Source organism: Nycticebus coucang, chromosome 5 (genome assembly GCF_027406575.1).
Source record: "Nycticebus coucang isolate mNycCou1 chromosome 5, mNycCou1.pri, whole genome shotgun sequence".
NCBI classification, from domain to species: domain Eukaryota; kingdom Metazoa; phylum Chordata; class Mammalia; order Primates; family Lorisidae; genus Nycticebus; species Nycticebus coucang.
In genome coordinates this window covers 125,682,663-125,708,583 of record NC_069784.1, presented here as the reverse complement: position 1 = coordinate 125,708,583, position 25,921 = coordinate 125,682,663, and the positions used below count along the sequence as shown (strand labels likewise).

Sequence of the window (25,921 nt, the reverse complement as noted above, 5' to 3'; positions counted from 1 at the left end):
CACCTCCCATCCAAGAAGGACTAGCACCTCCTCCAACAACTGGCATCTTCTCAGCTTTGCCCTGGAACACACCCAGCAAACAAGAGCTACCTGGCTCACAGCCCTAAAGTAGGAGAGATAGGAAGCCCCTTTCCCCCTATGAACCCAGGGATGCTATTAAATGGAAGCCCCCACACCTGCCCTAGGCTCCCACACCCACACCCACACCAGCTTCTTAGAAAGGAGTCAGAAGACATTTTTCATAAGGGGAAGGTACTAAATGCTTGGTTCTGTTGCTGTGTCCCATATGTATTCCTTATATAACAAAAGCAGGCGAAGGCAACCTGCACACTAAATGAGGACTATACGCGGTCTTATTTATCGGGTTTTGCTTTGGTTGTTTGTGCATTGGGGTTATTACTCAGGAAGTCTTTGGCCAGACTGGTATAGTTTGCTGAGCCCAGATTAGGGTGCACATAGTATCTTAGCGATTGGTGCCCAATCCCCAGGGTGCCATGTCTCGGCTGCCAGGTGGAGAGGCAGAAGCAGGTCCTTCCCTGCCTGAGGCTTCTGGGTGGGATGATGTGATGGGAGTGTGGGTCTTCTGGTTTGCTATAGTTTCCTGGTCAATGGGGTCCCAGGGACACTCCCTTCAGCCACAGGTGTGGGCCCTGGGGAGATGCTGGAACAACATTGTAGTGTCCTGGCCATTGGGACACCTACTTGTGCAGCTTCCTTGTTCCCCCTGTCCTGCTCCTTCCAATCCCTGGGCATTACCTGTGTCCTGTGACTGTGAGTGAGGAGCCCATCCCATGATGGGCAGCTCTGAGGCTCCCTGGTCACTTGTATTCCATGGCTGGAGGCCCCAGGATACAAGTGAGACCAAATATACCAGGGCCACTATAAGTGGTGAGATTTCTCTGCTGGAAGTGAGAAGGTCTTGCCTCTGAGCACTAGGCTTCCATGTTGTGAGTCTCCAATTAGGAATTTCTAGGAACTCCACAAAGCTCCTTTTCCAACCACACATGCCTCTAGGTTTGTAGGATGTCCTTGGACATATGGCCCTAGTGACAACTATAGCCATATTCACATGCACTGCCTATGGCTGTTTCAGAGCTACAACAGCATAGTCAAATAGTTACAAGAGAGACTATATTCCTGCAACCTGGTACATATTTACAATAAAGCACTTCCTGGCAAGCAGTCGGGGTCATGCACCTCTGCGGGTGAGGCCAGAATCATTGCACCTGCTGTGGGGTAAGAGGGGCCTTCCTCATTGGAACCTGATCTCTCCTAGTAATAGTTTCTGGGTCTGTCTGAGAAGTGATTCAGTTCTGGAAATGGGTCTGTCTGAGAAGTGATTCAGTTCTGGAAACTGGGCAAAGGAGGCCAGTTCTATTTTGTTTCTTTTTTTTTATAACTTTTAATTTTTCATTTCCTTTTTTATTTCAAAATATTAAGGAAGTATAAGTGTTTTGTTACATAGATAAATTACATAATGCTCATCAGTGCTTACAATGTTCCCACCACTAGGATAGTGTACAGTATACCAGATAGGTAAATTTTATCCCTCTCCCCCTTCCCCTATCTTAGTTTCCAATGTCCACTGAACCCCTGTGTGACCATGTATATCTATCATTTCACTCCTACTTATTAGTCAGAACATGTGGTGTTTGTTTTCCCATTCCTAAAATCCTTCACTTAGGATAAGTCTCCAGTTCCATCCAAGTTGCTGTAAAAGACATTAATTCATTCCTTTTTATGGCTGAGTAGTATTCCAAGGTATATATATTGTGAACTAAAATAAAATCTTAGCCCCCTGAGCATTCTGCATGGATTCCTTCTGGGCCAAGGGGACACTATCTCTCCATAAAAAAAATCCTTAAAGCTGAGTTGCTGGCCTTGAGGAGAAGGGAGGTCAGATAGGCCTAGTTACGCCCTGTCCTTTTTAAAGTTATTCTTTGTAACAATAATATACAAAATCACTAACAAGCCTAAGGCCATGTAAGATGAAGGTTAAACCACACCTGCAGGTCATCAATTTACTTAAAAGATCACTTAAGTCTTGGTATGTGTTCATTGTCTTGTCTCTGATTAACAGGCTTCCTTATCTTAACTTAAAACTTTCCAAAACTTTAGACAAAGCTTCACAAATCACAAATCAAAGAATCTTTAAACCCACGTATCACCTCAGGTTGAATCTATCACCTATAGTAGATTAAAGATGTCCTGAATTTTCAGACCAAACCAACGCACGCTTTTCATGTATTAATTTATGACTTTACATGCTGCTCCAGTCTCCCTAAAAATATATAAAACCAAATTATAGCCCAACCATGGTGAGGCCACTTGCTATGGGCCTGGCTCTCTAGGCCATGGTTACACATGTTAGGCTCAGAATAAACCTCTTTAATTTATTTTACAAAGTTTAGGTCTTTTTCTATGAACAACGTATCACATATTCTTTATATACTTAACAGTGGATGGGCACTTTGGTTGATTCCACATATTTTTGCAATTGTGAATTGTGCTGCAATAAACATTTGGGTGCAGGTGTCCATTCATAAAATGACTTTTTTTTCCTTTGGGCAGATCCCCATAGTGTGATTGCAGGATCCTATGGTAGGTCTACTTTTAATTCTTTGTAGACTCTTGTAGGGATGGGGAAAAACCTGCCCTTTTCCCTTGGTTGGTTTGGTGAAAGATCAACTCACAACTATGGTAAATTAATAAGAGAAAGATTTATTTCCAAATACCATGCACATGGGGGGCATAAGAATAATTACCCAAAGTCTAAGTGATGATCAGAGACCTTTAAAGATGCCTTTTAGAAGGGAGGGGGGAGAATGTAGAAAGTATAGGTGCAGCAAGTGGTTGTTAGGAGATTGGTGTGTGTAGATAGGTGGAAACAGATCGACTTGTAGATTAACTTGAGAGACAAGTTTTGGTGCTTCAAATGACGCCGAGGCCATGTCTATTACCATGTAATAAGGAAGTTCACAGCCCCTTTTGATTCTCAATCAGGTTACTCAGGTTTCATGTAGATAGAGAAAAGGCATCCTTTAATGCTCCCTGATAATGAATGACCTTTAATTCGAAATATTCTTTATACCAAGGAGTCATATTTGGGGGCAAAATTTCCTTAGCTCCTTCATTCCCCTTGTTTGAAACTTCCCTAGAAGTTTCACACATTAAGAGCTGAGTTGGTAACTGTAGAGAGAGAGAGAGAGCAGGTTAGTAATCTAGTAATAAGATGCTTGGAAGAGATACAAGAACACAAATTAGGATGAGAATGAATAAGCAGAAAAGAACAGATCTAAGCACATTTCCCCACATCCCATTAAACCAGTTTCCCATTACTGGAAATAGGCCAGTCCAATAGAATGGCTTTGCTTCATTAATTTGATGAAGAATATTTATCTTGCCCTTTAAGAAATGTAGATCAGTCTCTATTTGCCCTGCTTGATTTGCATAAAAACAACATTTTTCCCTAATAACAGCAAAAGCTCCTCCTTGTTGATCTGTGAAAGCATTCAGGATGGGGCAATTTTGAACTACAACAGATGCTAGGCTATTAACCTCTGCTTGAAGTGTTCCCAATGCCTGTGTGGTTTTGTTGAGCTCTTGTTCTATTACCATGGAGAGATTTATGCTCTTTCAATTTTGTAAGTTCCAAATGTTGGGAAAAGGATCAAGCATTGAAAAGAACTTTGCATTATGATATACAAGGGGATTTTTAATAATGGTACATTTTTGTATGTTTACAAGTTCCCACCTTATGAACAAAAGAACACAAGTCTGTAATGCGATGGTATTTAAATTGGAGTACTTGGTAACAGAGGGTGTCAGATAACCAAGTCCACAGTATCCTGACCATTTTGGTAGGAACCATTTGTATATCTTATTACCACATAGCATAAAAATACCAGTGTTATTTACAGAGTCAAGTTAGAACCTATAACCTTTCAGCCTGGAGTTTGCTGTGCCCCATTGGCACATCACATGCCCAGTTGTTATGTGTCCCTGTTAATTTGTAGGAACAGAACAGGTGGAGGAATATTTGATAGAAAAGGCTTTTCATCTGGTTTTGGCAGTTATATGGCTTAATGCTGTCACCTAACCAATCAGTCCAGACTTTTGGTCTATCCAAATGTAATCATTAGTTCCTGGCAGTTTAACAAGGAGAGAGAGTGAACTAACTCAAGTTTCACAGGCCTCGCCTATGAGCTATTCATAACATATGGTGATTTGATATATTTTGTCAATATGAAGGTTAGTGTCTGCACTATTTATGATCTTTGCGAGAGGTGCAAGAATGCCATTTGTGGAATCAAACCATAGGGTTTGATCACAATATTGTTTCAGGATATCATCTAGAAAAGATCCAGAATTATTCTAATTTTCAATGCAGAGGGGAAAATTATTTTCTAGTGACTTTCCCTGATTAAAAGATAGTTCTTGAGTTTCCACAGTTTTTCCATGTTTAGTTGTCTCACCATCAGGTGAAGCCATATGTTGCTTCTTCACTGACTATGGACGCCACATCTTATCATACATCCATTTTCCAGATTGGTTCTACCAGGCACTCAAGTTAGCAGAGATAAAAATGAATTCAGGTTCCTTTGCATGATCTAGATGTTGACATAACCAGCAATTAGACTGATTAGTTAGTGCGGCCAGGTTTTGAAAGACTAGTGCAAAGGGGTGCCAGGTCTGCACTTGATCTGCTGGGAAAACATTAAGGGTTAGTAAGAATAAGACAGTTTGAAAGAAGAGCCATAGTGGAAGATGAAAGAGAAAATGGGGTAGATTGAGGCAACCTTCACTCAGCTTCTGATGTGTTATTTCTGAAAGTGAAAAAAATAAATAAATAAAGGAAGAAGTGTTTAAAAGTGACCATGGGGGGAGGGGGTTAGAAGGCAAGGAATATAGATTTAAATGAGGTTTCTTGATCCATGATCTTGGGAAATAACTGTTTACTTCATGTAGTCATCTGTTTCAGGGACCTGGGGATTGGCCCTGGAAAGCCTTACTTTCAGGTCACCTGCGGGGTTGTCTTTTAACTGTCTCAGTGTATTCTGGCATGGCTCATGTGAACCCAGGAGGGTTTTTCTTTTACTTTTATGGCAGTGTAGGTGGTTAGCAATACTTCATGAGGGCCTTCCCAGCAGGGTGACAGCGCATGTTGTCTTCTAAAAACTTTGATATATACATTATCTCCTGGTGGAAAGGGATGGCGAGGCTTGTCAGTTGGCGGAGGCCATGCTCTTTTCACCCGTTGATGCTATGCTCTAAGTCAGTGGTTATCAACCTTCCTAATGCCGCAGCCCTTTAATACAGTTCCTGTGGGTTGCCACCCACAGGTTGAGGACGGCTGCTCCAAGTACATTAGTTAGTGTCTGTATAGAGCTGGTCATAGTATCAAATTGTTCACTCAGATCCCTGTACTTTCTAGTCAGCCCAGGAGGTTTAGAGGTGCCAGTAGACATAGGGTGACCAAACACTATTTCAAAGGGTGTTAATCCATGTCTTCTATTTGGGGTGTTATGGATTTTTATAAAGACCAGAGGTAATGCTTCTGGCCATTTAAGTCCAATGTCTTGACATATTTTTAGCAAAGTTCTCTTTATGTCTAGGTTTTTACTTTCTACCTGTCCTAAGGATTGAGGGTGATATGGGGTATGAAATTTTAATGAATACCTCAGAGCCTTTGCAAGTAGATGATTTATTTCTGCTGTGAAATGTGTCCCTTGATCTGATTCAATCCATAAGAGTATACCAAATCGAGGAGTAATTTCAGTTACTAATCTTTTTACTACTGTTGTAGCATCTGCACATCTCGTTGGGTAACATTCAGTCCTTGCAATAAACATACAGACAATAACTAAGCAGTGAGAAAAGCCTAAAGCTGGAGGCAAATCTATAAAATCAATTTGGACAACCACAAAAGGCAACATAGGTCTTTGGGGGCTCCCTAAAGAGTACTGGTCTCCTCCCAAGATTTGGTGAGATTTACAAATAGTACAAAGGGAAATAATTTGGTCAGAGATTTTGTAGACCCCAGGGAAGTACCAACTATTTTCCAGTTCCTTAATTATCCCCCATTTGCACATATGTCCCATTTGGTGGGAGATAAGTGCAAGCCAAAAAGTTAAAAGAAAGGAGGCCACGGGGAGTCCTTTTGGTCCAAAATATAACTGTTTGATAACTGTTTGGCACAATTATGTATCCATTTATCTTTTTCAGACTGTGGTGCATTAATCTGATGATTAATGATGTCAGATAAGGATAAGGGGAGAGTAATAAGTTGAATGGAAAAAAGATAGGAAGGAACATACTTGGTGGCATATCTTGCAACTCTGTGCTATCATTTCCTGGAGATACAGTCTCTGTTTCTTTCTTTCTTTTTTTTTTGCAGTTTTTGGCCGGGGCTGGGTTTGAACCTGCCACCTCTGGTATATGGGGCCAGCGCCCTACTCCTTTGAGCCACAGAGTAACGGTCTCTGACTCTTTGGTGTGGGCTGGGCAATGAACAACAGCAACCTTAGAAAAGAGGTGAATGGCTTGAAATAGGGAAGCAATTATAGGCGCATTGGCAGTAGGGATGCCAGCTGACATTAAGAAACCACGAGATTTCCAAATCGCGCCTACTGCACAGCAGACTCCGAAAACGCATTTGGAGTCACTGTAAATAGTGGCAGTTTTTCCTTCTGCTAATGTACAGGCTCTAGCAAGGGCGATAAGTTCAACAGCTTGTGCTGATTTTATAGTAGCAGGGAACAGGGAGCAGGCGTCCAGAGTTTCAAGTGGGGAAACTATAGCATAGCTAGCTGTTATACTACCTTTGAAATCATAGTTGCAAGAGCCATCACGAAAGAAAATTAGGTCTGGGTTGTTTAAAGGAATGTCCGAGAGACCTTTTCATGGTTTTGAAATCACATCAACAGCTGTAAGGCAATCATGTGAAATGGAGTGGGGGGGTCTCCATCATCAGGGAGAAGGAGAAGTGTAGCTGCACTTAAAGTGTTGCAACGGGTGGGATTAAGACTGAACGCCTCTAAGTCAGAATCCCGCCCAGGCGGAATGATACAGTGCCGCAGAAGCCTCTGTTGGCCTTGGATAGCCGGTCCCCGCCGTCCCTGCGAGCGGGTCTCCTGCCGCGCATCGCAGACCGGGTCCGGGGCGGAGCGCCCTTCCGGAAAGGCAGCCGCTCCCTCACCCGTCACGCAATTCGTGGGGAACCTGGTGCTAAACCATTCGTAACGACTTGCTTCTGGGTCGGGGTTTCGTACGTAGCAGAGCAGCTCCCTTGCTGCAATCTATTGAAAGTCAGCCCTCTACACAGGGGTTTGTAAAAAAATAATAATAAAAAAAATAAAGTGTTGCAGCGGTATGAAATAATGGAGGGGTGGGTTAGTAAGGCTTGTTCATAGGTGGTCTGTCGTCTGGTAGAGAGCTGCTGTGTTTTGTGGATTTTAAGAGAGCAGGGCGGCACCTGTGGCTCTAAGGGGTAGGGCGCCAGCCCCATGTGCTGGAGGTGGCGGGTTGAAACCCAGCCCCGGCCAAAAACTGCAAAAAAAAAGAGAGAGAGAGAACAGACACAGCACGGGAGAACAGGGGAACCTAATGTGATGGCGCTGGCTTTGTTAATTAGTGTGTCAATTCCTGCCACTGCACATAGGCAGGGGGGCATGCCTGCAGCCACGGGATCTAATTGACATGAAAAATACACTATAGGATGGCTCTGAGAGGAAAAAGGCTGTCCTAAAATGCCAGCAGCAATTCCATTATTTTCATGGCAATATAGTTGGAAAGATTTATCAAAATTGGGTAAGCCCAGGGCAGGAGGTGTGGATAATGCTAATTTAAGAGTTTTAAAGGAGTCTAATGCCTCTGTGGGCCAGAAGATAGGCTCTTGGATACTGTCAGGAAGGAGGAAATACAACAATTTAGTGAGGCCAGCAAAATTGGGAATCCATTGGCAGGAGTAGCCAGCTGCTCCTAGAAATTTATGTAGTTGTTTTTTAGTTTTGGGGAAAGGGAATAAAGTTGACTCAAGATGCTTTGGGGTTAGTTTTTGAGTGCCTTGAAATATTTCATGTCCTAAGGAAGTAACAGTAGTCTGTACCCACTGGAGTTTAGACTTAGAGGCTTTATGGCCTTTTTTAGCTAGAGATTTTAAAAGAATGAGAGACTCTGGAGCCGGACAATGGGGAGGAGTCCACGGGAGGACCAGACACGTCTCCCGGCAATGTCGTCTTGCCCTGGCGGTCAGGCCTACCAAGAGCCACCATGCGTCAGCCCAACCACAGCTCCTCACAGCCTGGAGACCCTGATGGGCAGCACCATCCTCAACACCTGTAGCTTAAAGGGACGAATTACTGCCTTCTCGAGAGGCTGTCTAGCTGCGACGTGTGCCTAGAGCACCCTCTGTGTCCCCGTACCACGCTGTGCTGCAGCATGGGGTGTCAGGCCCAGATGGAGAATCTCTACGTTCTGGGAAGCACTCGTGGCACTTTTCTTTCTCAGCAAAACCAGAATCCCACCCGCACCTGTTGTCGGGTCCGCGTTGGAGGCAGCACCCATCTCTTTATCCTGCAGGGACCAGAGGATGACCAAGAGGCAGAATCCGAGTTAACAGTAACGCAGTTGAAGACATTGCGCCAACAGCAGCAAACGCCGTTGGAGAAGCAGATGCTACGAGAAGACTCAGATGAAGAGGAGAAAATGGGTACCAGGGAAGGGAAGAGAAGTACCAGTAGCCAAGATGGTGAGATGGGCTGCACCTGGGGAGTGGGAGCAGCTGCTGTAGAGGATGAGGCTGAAGAGAACCCCATTGTCTTAGAGTTTCAGCAGGAAAGGGAGGCCTTTTATATAAAGGATCCCAAAAAAGGCTCTGCAAGGTTTTTTTGATGGAGAAGGAGAAGAATTAGAATATGAATTTGATGAACAAGGACATAACACTTGGCTCTGCAGGGTGAGATTACCTGTGGATGGTTCAACTGGAAAACAACTGGTGGCTGAGGCTATTCACTCAGAAAAGAAAAAAGAAGCAACGATCCAGCACTCACTGGAAGCTTGTCGGACCCTTGATACTTTGAGATTGCTGCGGCAGGAGGCAGAATCTCAGAAAAGGAAAGCCAAGAACTGTGAGGAAGAAGACTTTTATGATAGTGATGACGACACATTCCTCGATCGAACTGGCCTGGTTGAGAAGAAATGACTGAACCGAATGAAGAAGGCTGGCAAGATTGACGAGAGGCCAGAGACCTTTGAATCGTTGGTTGCAAAGTTAAACGATGCTGAGAGGGAACTCTCTGAAATTTCTGAGAGCTGAAAGCCTTAAGCAAATCTCTATCAGAGTCACAATCTCAGGATTCTTTAGATGTATTCATGTCAGAAATGAAATCAAGGAGTGCATTAGATGGTATGTCCCGGAAGAAACTTCACCTGACAACTTTTGAACTAAGGAAAGAACAACAGAGACTTAAAGGGTTAATAAAAATTGTAAAGCCAAGCAGAGATTCCAGAACTGAAAAAGACTGAAAGTCAGACTACAGATGCAGAAAATAAAGCTAAAAAACTTACATTGCCTCTCTTTGGTGCCATGAAAGGAGGAAGCAAATTCAAATTAAAAGCTGGAACAGAAGGGAAGTTTCCCCCCAAGCATCCAGAACTCCCTCTGGCTCTGTTGAGAATGAAGGATGAGCCTGAAGTAGAAGAGGAAGAGGAAAGAAAAGGAAGAGGTTGAAAAGAAAAAAGCAGAGGAAGGAAGTAATAGGCCACAGCTTGAGATAGAGCCAGAAGCCCCACAGGAAATGAACCCTCCCAAAGAGCTCACACATTTTAAAGAAAAGCAAGCCCATAAAACATGTCTCAATTCAGCCAGGGTGAACAGAATAAAGATTATCAAGAGATTAACAAAACATCTTCATCATTTGAGGAACCCTCAGTATCAAAAAATAAATATGAGGGAAGCAGAGATAAATTGAAGAAAAGAAATTTTCTGGTCCAAGCAAATTCCCAGCAACACTTTCTTCCAAATATCCTGAAGATGACCCAGACTACTGCATATGGGTCCCACCTGAAGGCCAAAGTGGAGGTGGCAGACCCACCCTAATGACAAGTATGGCTATTGATTGCTTCAGAATCCCAAAGAAAGACCTTGTGGACCATGTGACATGATGTTTGGGATAATGTATCAAAGTGAACGGCCAGAGAAATTCAGATGATCATTTGTAAATCTCCTGACTGGCTTTTCACTTGTACTCTTGGCTTCCTAAATCTATCTGCCCATCTGATTCTTCTGAATTTGATATTTATATTTAAAAGTATTTGTGTATGTATGTAAAAAGAGAACCATATATTTCGAGAATGAGTAAAGTAAGGAACATGAGTCCATAAAAGTGAGAGGACAAAGAAAAAAAAAAAGAATGAGAGAGTCTAAGAGGGCACCTTGTTTAGTTTGATTACAGAGTCATTATATTGAACCAGAGTGGACCCATGGGAGAGTCTAAATCAGCCTTGAGAATTTGAGAGAATATTGAGGGAGATTCACAATATCTTTGGGGTATTCAGGTCCATATTAATTGTCTCCCTCTGAAGGTAAATGCAAAGAGAAGTTGTGAGTCAGGGTGGTGTAAGGGAATTTAAAAGAAACCTGATCAGAGATCAATCACTGTAAACCAGGTTGCATTAGCAGGAATCAAAGTAAGGAATCCATTGTAGCTGGATCAGGTACAACAGACTGTGAGGGATTACAAAGGAGTTTATAGCTCTTAGCTGTTGTACAAACCGGTAGATCTGGTTTCCATCTGAATCAAATTTTCCTTCTTTCTTTACTGGTAGAATTGGGATGTTACAGGGTGAGGTTGTAAAAATGAGTATTCCCTGCTGTAAAAGGAAGTCTATTATAGGTTCAATTCCTGCTCCGCATCCCATGAGAGAGGTTACTGAGCTACTGAAGTAAAAGGTTTGTTTTGGGGGTTTTTCCAGGAGATGCTTACAGTCTCCTCACTTAGTAGTAGTCCAACTTCATTTATATGTTTTGTCCAAAGGCTATCCGGGACACCCTCTGGGATTGTGTCATTAAGGGAATTTAAATCAGAATGGGTTTCTATTAAGGAGAGTAGGAAGTTTGGAGTTTGATCTGAGGGCAGAGAAATGAAGATACCATTTTCAGTACATTGTAAGGTAGCATTAAATTTACATAACAGGTCTCTACCAAAAAGGTTTGCTGTTGAAGAATCAGATATTAGAAAGGCATGGTGAGTATTTAGAAGACCTAGAGATATAGGAGTAACCTGAGAGATAGGTAACAAAATAAGTTGTCTAGAATAGCTTGGATAGAATTAGAGGTGAGAGGTAAAGACAATTCTTCTGATCGAATGGTAGAAAATGTCACACCAGTGTCAATTAAAAATTCCAGTTCCCGATCCTCTACTTTAAGTTTAAAGGTGGGGTTTGGGGTGTGATTGAGGATCGGCTGGGCTATCCCTGTCAATCAACTGGATACTGTCCTACAGGAGAAAAATTAACTTTCTGAGACAAACATAAACTGGGAGGTTTATCTTTTGAGTTTTCCTTTTTTTTTTTTTTTTTAAGGACTGGACAGTTAATTTTCCAATATTCAGGTTTTCTATAGTATCTGCAGACATCTGGAGGAACTAAACAAGATGATCTTAATTTATTTTCAGAAGACTGTTTTTGCTTCTGCAATGATTGAATTTGTAAAGCAAGGACTTTCTTTTTCTTGTTCTCTTGTAAGTAATTTTCAAGAACTGTGTAGCTGCTTCTGTTATAGTCCTTAGAGGTTGACTAGTCCAGCCAACTATACTGTTTGGAATTTGTTTTTTTTTATATCTGGAAGTAAATTTCAAGCCAGGGCAGAAATTAAAAGATTTCTATGCTCTGGTGCTTTAGAATTTAATGATGTATGTCTTTGGAAAACTTGGATAATCTTTCAATGAAGGCTTTAGGCTGCTCTCCCTCCTTCTGAATACATAATTCAACTTTAGACCAATTTACTTTAAGAGGGAACACCTCTAATATTGCCCCTAATGGACCCTGAATGTCAGCATTTAGTTGAGCAATTTCTTGGTTATTCACAGGGGTCCAGGAAGAGGATCTGGCCACCTGTTCCCTCTATGGATCTTCTCTTAGAGGGCTCTGGCTTGTCTAATGACTGCAGTATAATCATGTGTGGGAGAATACTCCTTAGCAGCCAGTCAAGATCCCTGTGAGTGAGATTATGAATGGCTATAAACCTCTCTAACTCGTCTCTAAATTTGGTGGGATCTTCTGAAAGTGCAGGCAAAGGGGTTTTGTAATTCAGAAGATCTGCTGCAGTCCAGGGGACGTGAATTCTGTGTGGTGGAGGGCCTGGACACATTCTTAAAGGGCACTGCATAGGGAGGTCTGGGACTGATGGAGTTAGATTACACAGTCCTGGGAAATAAGAGGCAGTGTATGGCACAGAAAACTGAGCTTTACTTTGTCTCTGTAACAGGCCTACTTCTTGCTCATCAGCTTTTATGTAATCAACCTGTATGTTTTGGGATTTAAATCAGGTCTATGCCCGTCTTTTAATTTTGGAGAGATGCAGAGATTAAGGTAGGCAACTGGTTTTCAAAACAGTTTTCTGAAAAAGTTGGGGTCGAGATAGTTTTAATATCTCTTAAGGACAATTGTTGAGGAATTGACATTGGATTTTGAGGCTGATTTTGATCTGGAGCCCAGTGATCCAAAAGATCTTCTGGGGGATCAGGGACAGGTAATTGAGGATAGAGAGGAGTATAAGTTGGCGGGGGTGGGGGGGTTAACAGACTGACATTTGTTTTTCTTTCAATTTTATCTTCCCATAAATATAAATAAGGCAATTACTTAGGCTGAAAGCTCTCTAAAATTTTCTATAAATTAAGGAGTTTCTATTTTAAAGGATCCATCTTCTGGCCACTTACAGTCAGAATTTTCTATGGTATATTTATTCCAAAAGCAACTCAATCTAATAAGCCTCTTTACAGAAAGCCCTGGTGATAGTCTTCCAGGTTTAGAGTAAGTTTTTACTATATAAGCTAGAGGTGTTCCTGGAGAGGGCTTAGAGGAGGAAGTTCCCATGATTTCCAAACTTCACTCTCAAAATAGATTTCTGTTAAAATAGACAATGACAAAAGACTCACACCTCAGAGATTGACATGTTTGTTACACACAGTGTGCTGCTTAAAATCTTACATGTATCAGATTCCCAGTCTTAATAGACTGGCCACCTGACGTGTTCCCAAGAAAACATGCCCCCTGGATGGTGGAGATTGAGGAGATAATTCTAATTCAGTTACAAAGTCAAGCTCAGAGACTTAAAATAGGGCAAGAGGGAAACCTCATATAGTTTTTGTTTCAGGGGCCTGCAATGAAGTTTGTCTTAAAAGACACCAGACTAGTCAGAACCGTGTAACTGGCTAGTATGCAAGGCTGGTTTGAACATCAGGCTGATGGGGAGCCTCATCAGGCCTGAGTTCCACCCTCTCGTAACCCTCTTTAGACAAAACAACACAGAAAGACAAATGACAAAACAAAAACAAGCAATAACAATAACAGGGATTAGAATCTACTTCTGAGAGGAGATGGAATCAAACAAGATGAATATTGCAAAGTACCAAAAGTACCAATACCAGTACTGCAAAGTACCAAAAAGTAGACCAATACCAGAGTTGCTCACAAGACTAGTCACCAACAAAAACGTTTCTCTCATCAACTTTAAATAAGGAAAGGACAATGATCTTTTGCCATCTGCTCAACCAGAGTGCCCAGGAAGAGGAAAACCAGGAGTCCAACTGGTAAGTAAAGATCTTACCATGTGCTGGCTGGTGTCAGAGTTCTGATATTCCTGCTGCAGCTTTCAGGAGAGCAGAGTGGCTTTGAGATCCTGACAACGATTATACACCTTAGGGGTCTGGGCAAAACCTGCCCTTTTCCCTTGGTTGGTTTCCTGAAAGATCAACTCACAATTATGGTAGATTAATAACAGAAAGATTTATTTCCAAATACATGCACATGGGAGAAACCACAAGAATGATTACCCAAAGTCTCAGTGATAGTCAGAGACCTTTATAAATGCCTTTTGGAAGGAAGGAAGTGGGGAGAATGTGGAAAGTATAGGTGCCCCAAGTGGTTGCTGGGGGGTGGTTTGTAAATGGGTGGAAACATGGATTTGTAGATTCCATCCTGAAAGACAGGTTTTGGTGCTTCAGATGACCATAGGGCCAGGTCTATTAGCATGTAATAAGGAAGTCAGCAGCCCCTTTTGATTCTCAATCAGGTTACTCAGGTTTTGTGTAGATAGAAGAAACATCTCCTTTAATGTTCCCTGATCATGAATGGTCTTTAATTCGAAATATTCTCCATCTATTTTGCCCCATGGTTTCCAGTGCTCTGTTAGCCATGGGATTGGCTCTCTGTGGCTCAGGCCTCTGGGTGGCATTTGATTTCTAGTCATGGCAATCCCTGTACCTTCCTTATCCCTGACAGTTGAATGCTTCCCCCAGGGAGCTATTATTCCAGGATTTTTCATGAGATTACTAGTTGAAACCTGTTTCTTTCTTTCTTTTGTATCTTTTATTTTTTTTTTTTGAGACAGTATCTCACTTTGTTGCCCTCTGTAGAGTGCTGTGGACACCCAGCTATTTTTAGAGATGAGTCTCACTCTTGCTGAGGCTGGTCTCAAACTCCTGAGCTCAAGTGATCCACTCTCCTCGGCTTCCCAGAGTGCTAGGATTACAAGTGTGAGCCACCTCACCAGGCTTGGAACCCATTTCTGAAACAGCATTTCTTATGGCCAACCTCAGCCTTCACCTACAGGCATCACTGAGCATCTTGACAGCCTGCTGCCTTCCCACTGCGCATTCCTTATATGCCTGGTAAATAAGAGTCCCCCAGGCTTTCCCATGGAGCACGGGGGAGTAGGGGGATTTCATACTCCATCTACTCAGCATGTACCCTGTAAGCTTTTTGATCTCCTCCTTTACTGCCTGTCTTACAGGTCCTGAGTGACAGGTTTAGGAATAGAGTCCTGCCAGAGTCTACAAGAAGGACAGGAGGCCAGTCCAGGGATAGAAGATAGGCATAGGCTTTATTTTAAAGGAGTAGAATGGAGTCTGACCAGAAGTCAGCTCAGGTCACACAGTTTCAAGGGACTTTTATTAGTGTAGTTGGAATGTGGGAGGGGTCGTGAAAGGTGAGAGAAGTCATCTCTCCTACAGAGTGAAAGATGCTCTGTCCAGATCGATTTTAGAATTACTGCCTTCCACAAAATGTGTTAATCTTGTACAAAGGCCTTGTCTCTAGTGCCAGCCAGGACCAGGGTAGGAGATCCTGATGCTTCCCAGGAACACTGACCCTAAAGCATTTCAGGATGGTAGGAAGGGGATGCTGTGACGATGCCATTTGGTCTCTGACCTGATTTCTATCACGAGCTGTCCTCCCAAGTTATACTCTTGTCAAGGTCATGAGGATTTACCGCAGTATGGGAAGCAGGTTGCTGTAATCATGCAATTTGGTTTCTGGCCTGCCTGCCTTCTTTACTTGTCTCCCAAACAGTTGTACTTTTGTCAGAGTCTGAGGATTTCTTCCCTACACTGGGTTTTCTATTTCCTGCCCTGTAGACCTTACCTTTGTCCCAAGATCCATGGGCACATCCTCCTAGCAGAGGAGCACCATGTCAGGAGCTTTGCCAACCTGGTAAAGCCTGTGACGCATGACAACTGAGTTCCTCTTACATAGCTTGAATCACGTGCTGATCGTGTGCTGACCCCACCCATCCTGCCTCAGCACCCTCTACTCTCCCCCTCATGCACTCACGTGGGCTGCTCCTGAGGGTGCTCTGGCAGCCAGGCCTCTCCTCCCATAGCAGATGGACCCCTCCCTGACAAAGTCCTGTGCTGAACTATGTGTGCAGAGTGGTGGGGGGACACGTCTGGCCACATGTGCTTCCCTGCTAGACCCAGACCACCCCTCCTCCTGCTCAGGAAAGGGAGGAGCCCTGGCCTCGATGTGGTAGATATGACATCCTAGGAAGGCGAATCCTGGCTTGGCCAGCCCAGCTCTTCAGAGATAGTCTCTTCATGTCACCATGTGAGGCACAGGGTGTCTAGGGATCCCACTTCTCAGCCCTCACCAGCATTACTTCTCCACAGAAACACACTTTCTTTCCTATCACTTCACCATCACTCCTAAATTCAGACCTAGACCTCAATGGTGTGAGGGTCAAGGCCAGATGGGTAAAATGACTTTGCTTCACTATGACTGTGGCAACAAGAAAGTCAAATCCTTTGGTGCCCTGGGGAAGGAAATAAATGGCACAAACACCTGAGAAGAACAGACAGAAACCCTGAGAGACCCGGTGAATGTCCTCACAGAGCAACTGCCTGGCCTGCAACTGGGTTGTTACAAACCCAGAGGTAAGGGGGAAATGGCCCAGGGTAGCAGAGCAGGTACTGTGGTAGGTTACAGGCATTTATTGTTTTCATATTTTAAAAAGGGGAGAAGGAAGGGGAGTTTGTCTTATACAATAGGTCCAACAGCAGGTCCACAATGTGGTGGAGAGAGTGTGGCCAGGACATAGGAAAAGAACAGGATGGGTCCCAGGATGGCAACCCCAGGCCTGATCTCTTGCCCTCTGGGGCAGATCCTCTCACCCTGCAGGCCACCATGTCTTGCCACCGAGAAGCTGATGGACATAGCACTGGATCCTGGAAGTTTGACTTTGATGGACAGGAGTTCCTCCTCTTTGACTCAGAAAATAGAATCTGACACGGCTTCATCCTGGAGCCACACAGATAAAAGAGAAGTGGGAGCATGACAGGGATGTGACCATGTTCTTCCAGAAGACCTCAGTAGGAGACTGCACCAGATGGCTTGAAGACTTCTGTATGTGGTTGGAGAAAATGCCAGAGGCAACAGGTAAGTAAGAAAACTAAAATGTGGTTGCTCTCTGGAGTTGAGATCTAATTATACAAGTGTTACAGACTCTGTGTGTGTGTGTGTGTGTTTCATTTTGTTTCTGGAAATCCTTCAAAACATCCTCAAATGCCAGCTCCTAAGCCTCTCGGAGCTGTTCTGCCAGGGTTGTGGGGCCATCCTTGCTTCTTTCAGCAATGTGGAAGCTCCATGGACAGGACACATCCCCTGTCTCCCCTCCTAGCTCAGAACCTGTCCCAGCAGCTGCCACATAGCAGAAAGTACAGATGTACTGCAGGAAGGGCTGCAGTACAGATGGGCTGCAGGAAGACTTGGGTCGGAAGCAGCTGGGGTGTCTCCACAGATTTGGGGCCTGAAACAGACCTGTCACTCTCGTGTTTCCATTTCAGCCCCTCCCAAGGAGGATCCAGCCACAGTCCAACCCACAGCCAGGGCCAGCAGGTCAGTCCCCTCCAGTCTCTTCAGGATCCTCATCATCTTTATCCTACCATCCTGAGTGCCTAGAGTGGCAGGTGCTGTGGGCAGAATTGGGAGGGGAGCAGGGAAGATGGTGAGATGAGAGGTTGGGGAAGGGACTCACAGAAACCCTTCCCCTTCCCCATTCAGTACCTTCCATGGGACCTTCTTATCCTGGAATGAGACAGGGAGGGATACCTCTAGTCACTTAACAGAAATGCCCTGGCCCAGCTCAGCCCCTAGCTCTGATAAGTTGTCCCTGTCACTGGCCAATGGGAGGGAAGGGCCCACACCAGGGCTTAGGATCTCTGCACAGTAAAGTGGGAGTAAGGGATGGGTGCAGTCCTACCCAATGGGTACAATGTCTTGGGGACGAGCACACTTGTAACTTTCACGTAAGCACATATGTGCTGTTCATCAGAGATCCAGATACATATCATTCCTATTTAAATGTTCTCAGGAAGCATGTGTCTGTGACTCAGCAACTTGTGCTTATCTGAACTGTGACGTTATTCTTCTAAAGGATATTGCCAAAATAGACTTCAGTACCTCAGGAATCCTTTCTATGTCCTGAAAAAGAATTTTGTAATTTTTTAATGAGAAGAAAGAATATTCTATTAAAGATGCAAAGAAGGAATCTTCCCCCAACACGTTTTATGAAGCAATCATCACCCTGATACCAAAACCAGGAAAAGACCCAACTAAAAAGGAGAACATCAGACCAATTTCACTAAAGAATATAGATGCAAAAACTCTCAACAAGATCCTAGTCAATAGATTACAGCTTATCATCAAAAAAGTCATACATCGTGATCAAGTAGGTTTCATCCCAGGGATGCAAGGCTGGTTTAATATTCGTAAATCCATAAACGTTATTCACCATATCAACAGAAGCAAAAACAAAGCCCATATAGTCCTCTCAACTGATGTAGAAAAAGCATTTGATAAAATCCAGCATCCTTTTCTAATTAGAACACTGAAGAGTTTAGGCATAGGTGGCACATTTCTTAAACTGTTTGAAGCTATCTATGACAAACCCACAGCTAATATTTTACTGAATGGAGTTAACTGAAAGCTTTTCCTCTTAGAACTGAAACCAGACAAGGTTGTCCTCTGTCACCTTTACTATTCAACATAGTGCTGTAATTTCTAGCCAATACAATTAGGCAAGACAAGGAAATAAAGGGCAATCAAATGGGAGCAGAGGAGGTCAAACTCTCTCTCTTTACTAATGATATGAGCTTATACTTAGAGAACCCCAAAGACTCAACCACAAGACTCCTAGAAGTCATCAAAAAATACAGTAATGTCTCAGGATATAAAATCAATGTCCACAAGTCAGTTGCTTTTGTATATGCCAGTAATAGCCAAGATGAGAGGCTAATTAAGAACAAAACTCCCTTCACCATAGCCCCAAAGAAAATGAAAAATCTAGGAATATACCTAACAAAGGAGGTGAAAGACCTCTATAAAGAAAATTATGAAATCCTAAGAAAGGAAATAGCAGAGGACTTTAACAAATGGAAAAACATACCATGCTCATGGCTAGGGAGAACCAACATTGTTAAAATGTCTATACTTCCCAAAGCAATCTACCTATTCAATGCCATCCCTATTAAAATACCAACATCGAAGGGCGGTGCCTGTGGCTCAAGTGGTAGGGCGCCGGTCCCATATGCCGGAGGTGGCGGGTTCAAACCCAGCCCCGGCCAAAAAAAAACCAAAAAAAAATAAAATACCAACATTGTGGGCGGTGCCTGTGGCTCAGTGAGCAGGGCGCTGGCCCCATATACTGAGGGTGGCGGGTTCAGGCCCAGCCCCGGCCAAACTGCAACAAAAAAATAGCCGGGCATTGTGCTGGGCGCCTGTGGTCCCAGCTACTCCAGAGGCTGAGGCAGGAGAATCGCCTGAGCCCAGGAGTTGGAGGTTGCTGTGAGCCATGTGACACCATGGCACTCTACCAAGGGCAGTAAAGTGAAACTCTGTCTCTACAAAAAAAAAAAAAAATACCAACATCGTATTTTCAAGACTTGGAAAAAATGATTCTGTGTTTTGTATGGAACCAGAAAAAAACCCATATAGCTAAATTAGTTCTTACTAATAAAAACAAAGCCAGGAGCATCACCATACCAGATTTTAGGCTTTACTACAAGGCCATAGTGGTCAAGACAACATGGTACTGGCACAAAAATAGAGACATAGGCATTTGGAATCGAATAGAAAACCAGAAAATGAAACCAACAACTTACAACTACCTAATCTTCAATAAACCAAATAAGAACTTACACTGGGGGAAATTTCGTCCCTATTCCATAAATGATGCTGGGAGAACTGGCTATCCACATGTAAAAGACTGAAACTGGACCCGCACCTTTCTCCACTCACAAAAATTGATTCAAGATGGATAAAGGACTTAAATTTAAGGCATGAAATGATAAAAATCCTTCAAAGAAAGCTTAGGAAAAACACTGGAAGATACTGGCCTGGGGAAAAACTTTTTGAAGAAGACTGCCATGGCAAGTGCAACAACAACAAAAATAAACAAATGGGATTTAATTAAACTGAAAAGCTTCTGTACAGCTAAGGAGACAACAACCAAAGCAAATAGACAGCCTACCCAATGGGAAAGGATATTTGCATATTTTGAATCAGACAAAAGCTTAATAACTAGGATCTATAGAGAACGTAAATTAATCCACATGAAAAAAACCAACAATCCCATACATCAATGGGGCAGAGAGATAAACAGAACTTTCTCTAAAGAAGACAGACTAATGGCTAGCAAACATATGAAAAATGCTCATCATCCCTAATTATTAGAGAAAGGCAAATTAAAACCACCCTAGATACCATCTAACCCCAGCAAGAATGGCCCACATCACAAAATCTCAAAACTGCAAATGCTGGCGCGGGTGTGGAAAGAAAGGAACACTTTTACACTGCTGGTGGGACTGCAAACTAATACAGCCTTTTTGGAAGGAAGTATGGAGAGACCTGCTGTGTATTCACAATGCTGTGCAACCATCACCACCGTCCATCTCCAGGACTATTTTGATCTTGCAAAACAGAAACACTATACCCATTAAATAATAACTCCCTTTCTTCCTCCCCTAGTCCTGGCTCCCACTACACTACTTTCTTTTTTTTTAGTACAGTATTACCTATTTTATTATTGTGATTTTTTAAAAAATCTTTTTTTAATTTCAGGTTAATGTGAGGGTATAAACAACCAGGTCACAATATTTGAATTTGTTAGGTAGGTCCCTCTTGTAGTTGTGCCCCACACCCAAAAAGGGTGCCATACACCCCTACATTGTACCCACTAAATGGGAGCACCCCAAACTGCACACCTTTACCCCTTCCCTCACTTCCCCTTCACAGCAACTTGAATTGAAATGAATTTTTCTCCTGTGTGAGCATGAATTAGATCATCTACTGGCTTCATACATTGGATACTTGCTTTTCCATTCTTGTGATACTTTACTGAGAAGAATGTGTTTCAGCTCCATCCAGGTTAACACAAAAGATTGCAACAACAACAAAAATAAACAAATGGGACTTAATTAAACTAAAAAGCTTCTGTACAAGTAAGGACATAACAATCAAAGCAAATAGACAACCTTCAGAATCGGAAAACATATTTACATATGACAAATCTGACAAAGGTTTGATAATTAGGGTCTATAGACGACTCAAATTAATCAACAAAAAAAGGTGCCACAATCCTATCTATCACTGGGCAAGAGACATGAGCAGGACTTCTGAGGATGACAGATGAACGGCCAACAGACATTCATATGAAAAAATGCTCATCAGGCGGTGCCTGTGGCTCAGTCGGTAGGGCGCCGGCCCCATATGCCGAGGGTGGCGGGTTCGGGCCCGGCCCCGGCCAAACTGCAACCAAAAAATAGCCGGGCGTTGTGGCGGGCGCCTGTAGTCCCAGCTACTCTGGAGGCTGAGGCAGGAGAATCGCTTAAGCCCAGGAGTTGGAGGTTGCTGTGAGCTGTGTGAGGCCACGGCACTCTACCGAGGGCCATAAAGTGAGACTCTGTCTCTACAAAAAAAAAAAAAAAAAAAAATGCTCATCATCCCTAGTCACCAGAGAAATGCAAAGCAAAAGCCCCCTGAGATTTCCCCTAACCCCAGTAAGATTAGCTCACATCACAAAGTCCCAAAGTTGCAGATGCTGGCGCAGATGCAGAGAGGGGAACACTTTTACACTGTTGGTGGGACTGCAAACTAAAAAGTCTGAAGAATCTTTAAAGAATTCAAATTCGACCTCCCATTTGGCCCCGCAATCCCACTACTAGGCATCTAGAAAGAAGAAAATTCAGAAAAAAAAAATCATTTTATCATAAAGACATTTGCACTGGATTGTTTACTACAGCTCAATTTACAATCGGAAATAACCTAACCGCCCATCAGCTCAGGAATGGATTGGGAAGCTCTGGTATGTGCATACCATGGAATACTATTCAGCCATAAAAAGACAGAGACTTTGTGGAAACAGAATGTGGATCACCTGTCAGTCCCACACCTTGTCCTGTTACCCTGGATGCAAACACGTATTCTGTGCTTAAGGAATGTGATGTTCTCTGGGTTTTCTCCCACATGGTGTCCCCCTCAGCAGTGACTTCTCTTGTCACTCCTCAGCCCTGACCACACCTGCTGCTTCCATTAGAAGCAAGTCCTCACAACAGAGGACTTAGCTGTGCAAGTTATTTTACGTCCCATGGACAAAACTTAGTGTCCAGAATATGTGAGTCCTAGAAATAAGCTAGAATACATCTAATTCTCCTAACAGATGGAGAAATGCTATCAGGACTTCACAGCTGACGGGCAGCGCGGGCGGAGCAGAGCAGGCGACCGGCGCACCCGCAGGGCATGTGTCCCTGCAGGGCGCTGCTCCCCAGCCAGTCCCGGGGCCTTTAACCCCAGGGCCAGGCCGAGGAGCTGGGGGCGGCTCACGAGGATGGAGGGGGCTCTTTCTTTCCTCTGTTTTTGAACGAACCCTATGATGTACCGACAGGAACCAGCACCTTTGTGAGCAGAATGAAGTGGAGGCCAGGACCCCCCAGCCCCGCGCTCGCACCCCTCGCCCGCGCTGTGAGTGTCCCAGCCGTGCCGCCCCGCAGCCGGTCCAGCCCTTCCCTTCGCGACCCGCGCGGCTCCGACCAGGCTGCGCGGCGGGAGGTCGGGAAGGGGCCCTCGGCCGCCACCCCCACCGCGCTGCTCAGGGCAGCGGAAGAAGGGGACAGGGGGAGAACTTGGTGGAGTCATCCTTTTTAAGAAAGGAGGGGAAAAATAAACCCCCACCCACTTATCCCCTCCTTAAGCCTCCCCGCACAGCCAGAGCGCGGCTCAGCCCGGCGCCCGGCGGGCCCTGCCTTCACTTACCCAGCAGCTTTTCGGAAAAATGCATTTGTTGTTCCCAGTTGAAACAGAAGGGGATTCCTGCCCTGGTCCCCGGCTCTGCCCTATCCGGTCTCCCCTGCCTCTCTCGTGCGGAGGCTCGAAGCGGGCCGTGGATGGAGATCGTGTCCGTGCCCGCGCGTGTCTGTGCGAGTGAAAACTGCCGAGAAGGGCAGCGAGCACAACCAGGACAGCAGCCTGCAGAACCTGGACTCACAGTGGTCAGCCTGCAGGACCTGGACTGACAGTGGTCAGCCTGCAGGGCCTGGACTGACAGTGGTCAGCCTGCAGGGCCTGGACTCACAGTGGTCAGCCTGCAGGGCCTGGACTGACAGTGGTCAGCCTGCAGGGCCTGGACTCACAGCGGTCAGCCTGCAGGGCCTGGACTGACAGCGGTCAGCCTGCAGGGCCTGGACTGACAGTGGTCAGCCTGCAGGGCCTGGACTCACAGCGGTCAGCCTGCAGGGCCTGGACTGACAGCGGTCAGCCTGCAGGGCCTGGACTGACAGCGGTCAGCCTGCAGGGCCTGGACTCACAGTGTAATTCCCCTGCCGCTGCCTTCTTTTCTCCGGCTCTTGAAGTCTCAAGCTGGGATTCCGACAAACTGACGTCAAACCTAAGTCTGAGAATCAATCTGGAAATCCTAATTTTTATTTCCCCTCTACTCCTGACTCATTTGGACATTTTCAAAGCAGCTATACCCGGGGTTCTGAAGATCATGGGATGGGGATCGTTACTTTGTGCATTTGTTTTTGTTTGACAAAAAAGGAAAGTTGACAGAGGATCACAATGTCCTTAAAAGGGACAGCACCACAGAGGAAACAGACAGATATTAACGATCTTATTAATACTAATGTGCCTCATAAAACAAAAGGTTCAAAAGGAATTTAAAGAAAAATTTCCTGCATCTCCCACCAAAGGGAAACACGGAAATGTAGTGTTCCTCCTGACTTAAGACTCCCCCATCCAAGAATGCAAAGCATATGCAAAAACCAGCCGGTGACAAAAAACCGGGGTTCACAGATGCTGAAGAAGCCTGTGACATATGCACCTCAACATATACCAAAAGATGTAACACAAAATAAAAGGACCGTAGTGTACCCTTTCACATCTGTCATCGTTAGGACGTTTTGAAATCTGCCTTACCAAACGGTGGATAATGAAGGCAGTATCAAGATCTCTTCATTGCTGGTGGAGTGTCTGTTGAATCATCCACTGAGTGGAATCTGACAAAACCCACGTCAGCCAAGGATATGCTTCTCCCACTAATGCAAAATCCCAGCCTTCCTTCCTGCTTTCAAACACACTCCAAAAACCACAGAGGTGTCTGGTTATTTATGGTGGTGTTCGATGTCATAATAAAAAGCTAGCAATAAAATATGCAACTCAAGTACAATATGTTTTTCAGTGTTGGAGGAAGATTTGTTTCTATGTCCACCTAGCAAGTGTGAGGTACCAAAAATGAAACACCCAAAGTGTTGGATGAAAAAAGTTAAATCTTCCAAATATTTTACCCAGCCCTTCTGATTGACACACAACAGTAGAAATGAAATAAATCCAGAAATTTCCACACTTTTCCCCCAAATATGGGAAATACCAAACAGCACAACCTTCCAGGAAAATAAGGGGACAGGGAAAACCTAAACCCGTCACAGCCAGGCTGTGAAGACAGCAGCAGAACAATTGGTGTATTTGGACAGCCGGCAAGGCAAGAATTGGTTATCAAACACTCCAGGTTCTACAGCGTCCTGAGAAAAGTTCAACTGAGATCGCCACAGGAACAGGACATGAAATGTACTGAGGAAGGAGAAAGGAGCCTAAGGATCGGCGAGGACCTGGCTGCAAACTGTGCCTCAGAACACCCGGGAAACTCGGTGGTAACTGGGGGAGCACAGCAGGGGAAGGGTTGTGGCGCAGGGAACTTGGCACCTCTGCCCTGCAGGACGCTTGACCAAGGCTTTGCCTGCTCAGGCTCGTCCCGGATTTCCCAGCCCGCCCCACTCCCTCCAGTAGTGACTTCTGCTCCCAGACCAGCCGCAATCAGGTCTGCCTAGTACCACATTCCTCTGGTTCCTTAAACCCGCGGCTCCCGCCCAGCCGCGCGCACACCGGCTCCAGCCCCTCAGGGAGTTCTCCGGCCGGACGCTGCTCCTTCGGTGGAAGGCAGCGGAAGAGCGAAGCAGAAAAAGAACAAACTAAACAAAATCCCTGTGATCTTCGCAACAGGCACTTGAGAAGGTAAATTAGCATCCTCACCAGGGAGAGGGTATCTCCAAAACTTTTATCTGCTTGAGGGCGTTCCGGGTAAAGGAGAGCTCGGGCAGGGAGGCTTGGAAAAGAAGAGACGGGCAGAGGCGACTCGGGTTTAAATCTGCCACGCCTCTTTGCTGGACTGCAGGCGACTGACGACTCTGAGGACCCGTCGGCCGGAGTAGCGCACACTTCCCTCCCGCGGGCTGGATTTGGTCCCCAAGTCCACGTCCCAAGGCTCTGGCTAAGGACACCAAGTTCATTCTTCGCATCCTGGTTGTGCTTCTGCTGCTGGACCGTCTCTGGGCTGCGTGAGTAGCAGGGATGGGACTTTAGGGAGATTGACACGAACTGGGAGGCTGCCCAGAGGACTCCGCCTTCCGGCCGCGCTGCCGCTCCTCAGTCCACTCGGCTAGCTCCCTTACGCCATGTCTTGTCCCCAACTCGCTGTTTGGCCCTAGGCAAGAAAAGGGGCAAAATCCAGGAGAGAAAAGGATGGGAGGGAGGAGAGGGCTGCTGAGGGTGGGACGGCAGGGTGGAAAGTACAGGTGAAGGCCCCCACACACACTCCCAACCCCCCACCCCACCCCCACCCCCCGCCTGTGGACCACACCTTGCCCAAGGTTCCACCAACACATCCTCATAGCAGATGAGCATCATGCCACGGGCTTTGCCAACTCATAACAATGAACACTTCTTCTCTCACCTGCCCAGCCTGCCCTAGCACTTCAGGCAGCCCCTCCAACCTCCCCCTCCTGCACCCACAGGGCTGCTGCTGAGGGTGCTCTGGCCCCTAGGCCTCTCCTCCCATAGCAGGTGAAGACGTCCCTGGCAAGGCCCTCTGCTGACATGC

At 44.9% G+C, this 25,921-nt stretch overlaps 1 pseudogene; it reads left to right on the top strand.

Annotated features, from left to right (window-relative positions):
• Positions 1-6,583: 6,583 nt before the first annotated feature.
• Positions 6,584-10,391, top strand: LOC128585589 (kanadaptin-like; annotated as a pseudogene).
• Positions 10,392-25,921: the final 15,530 nt, after the last annotated feature.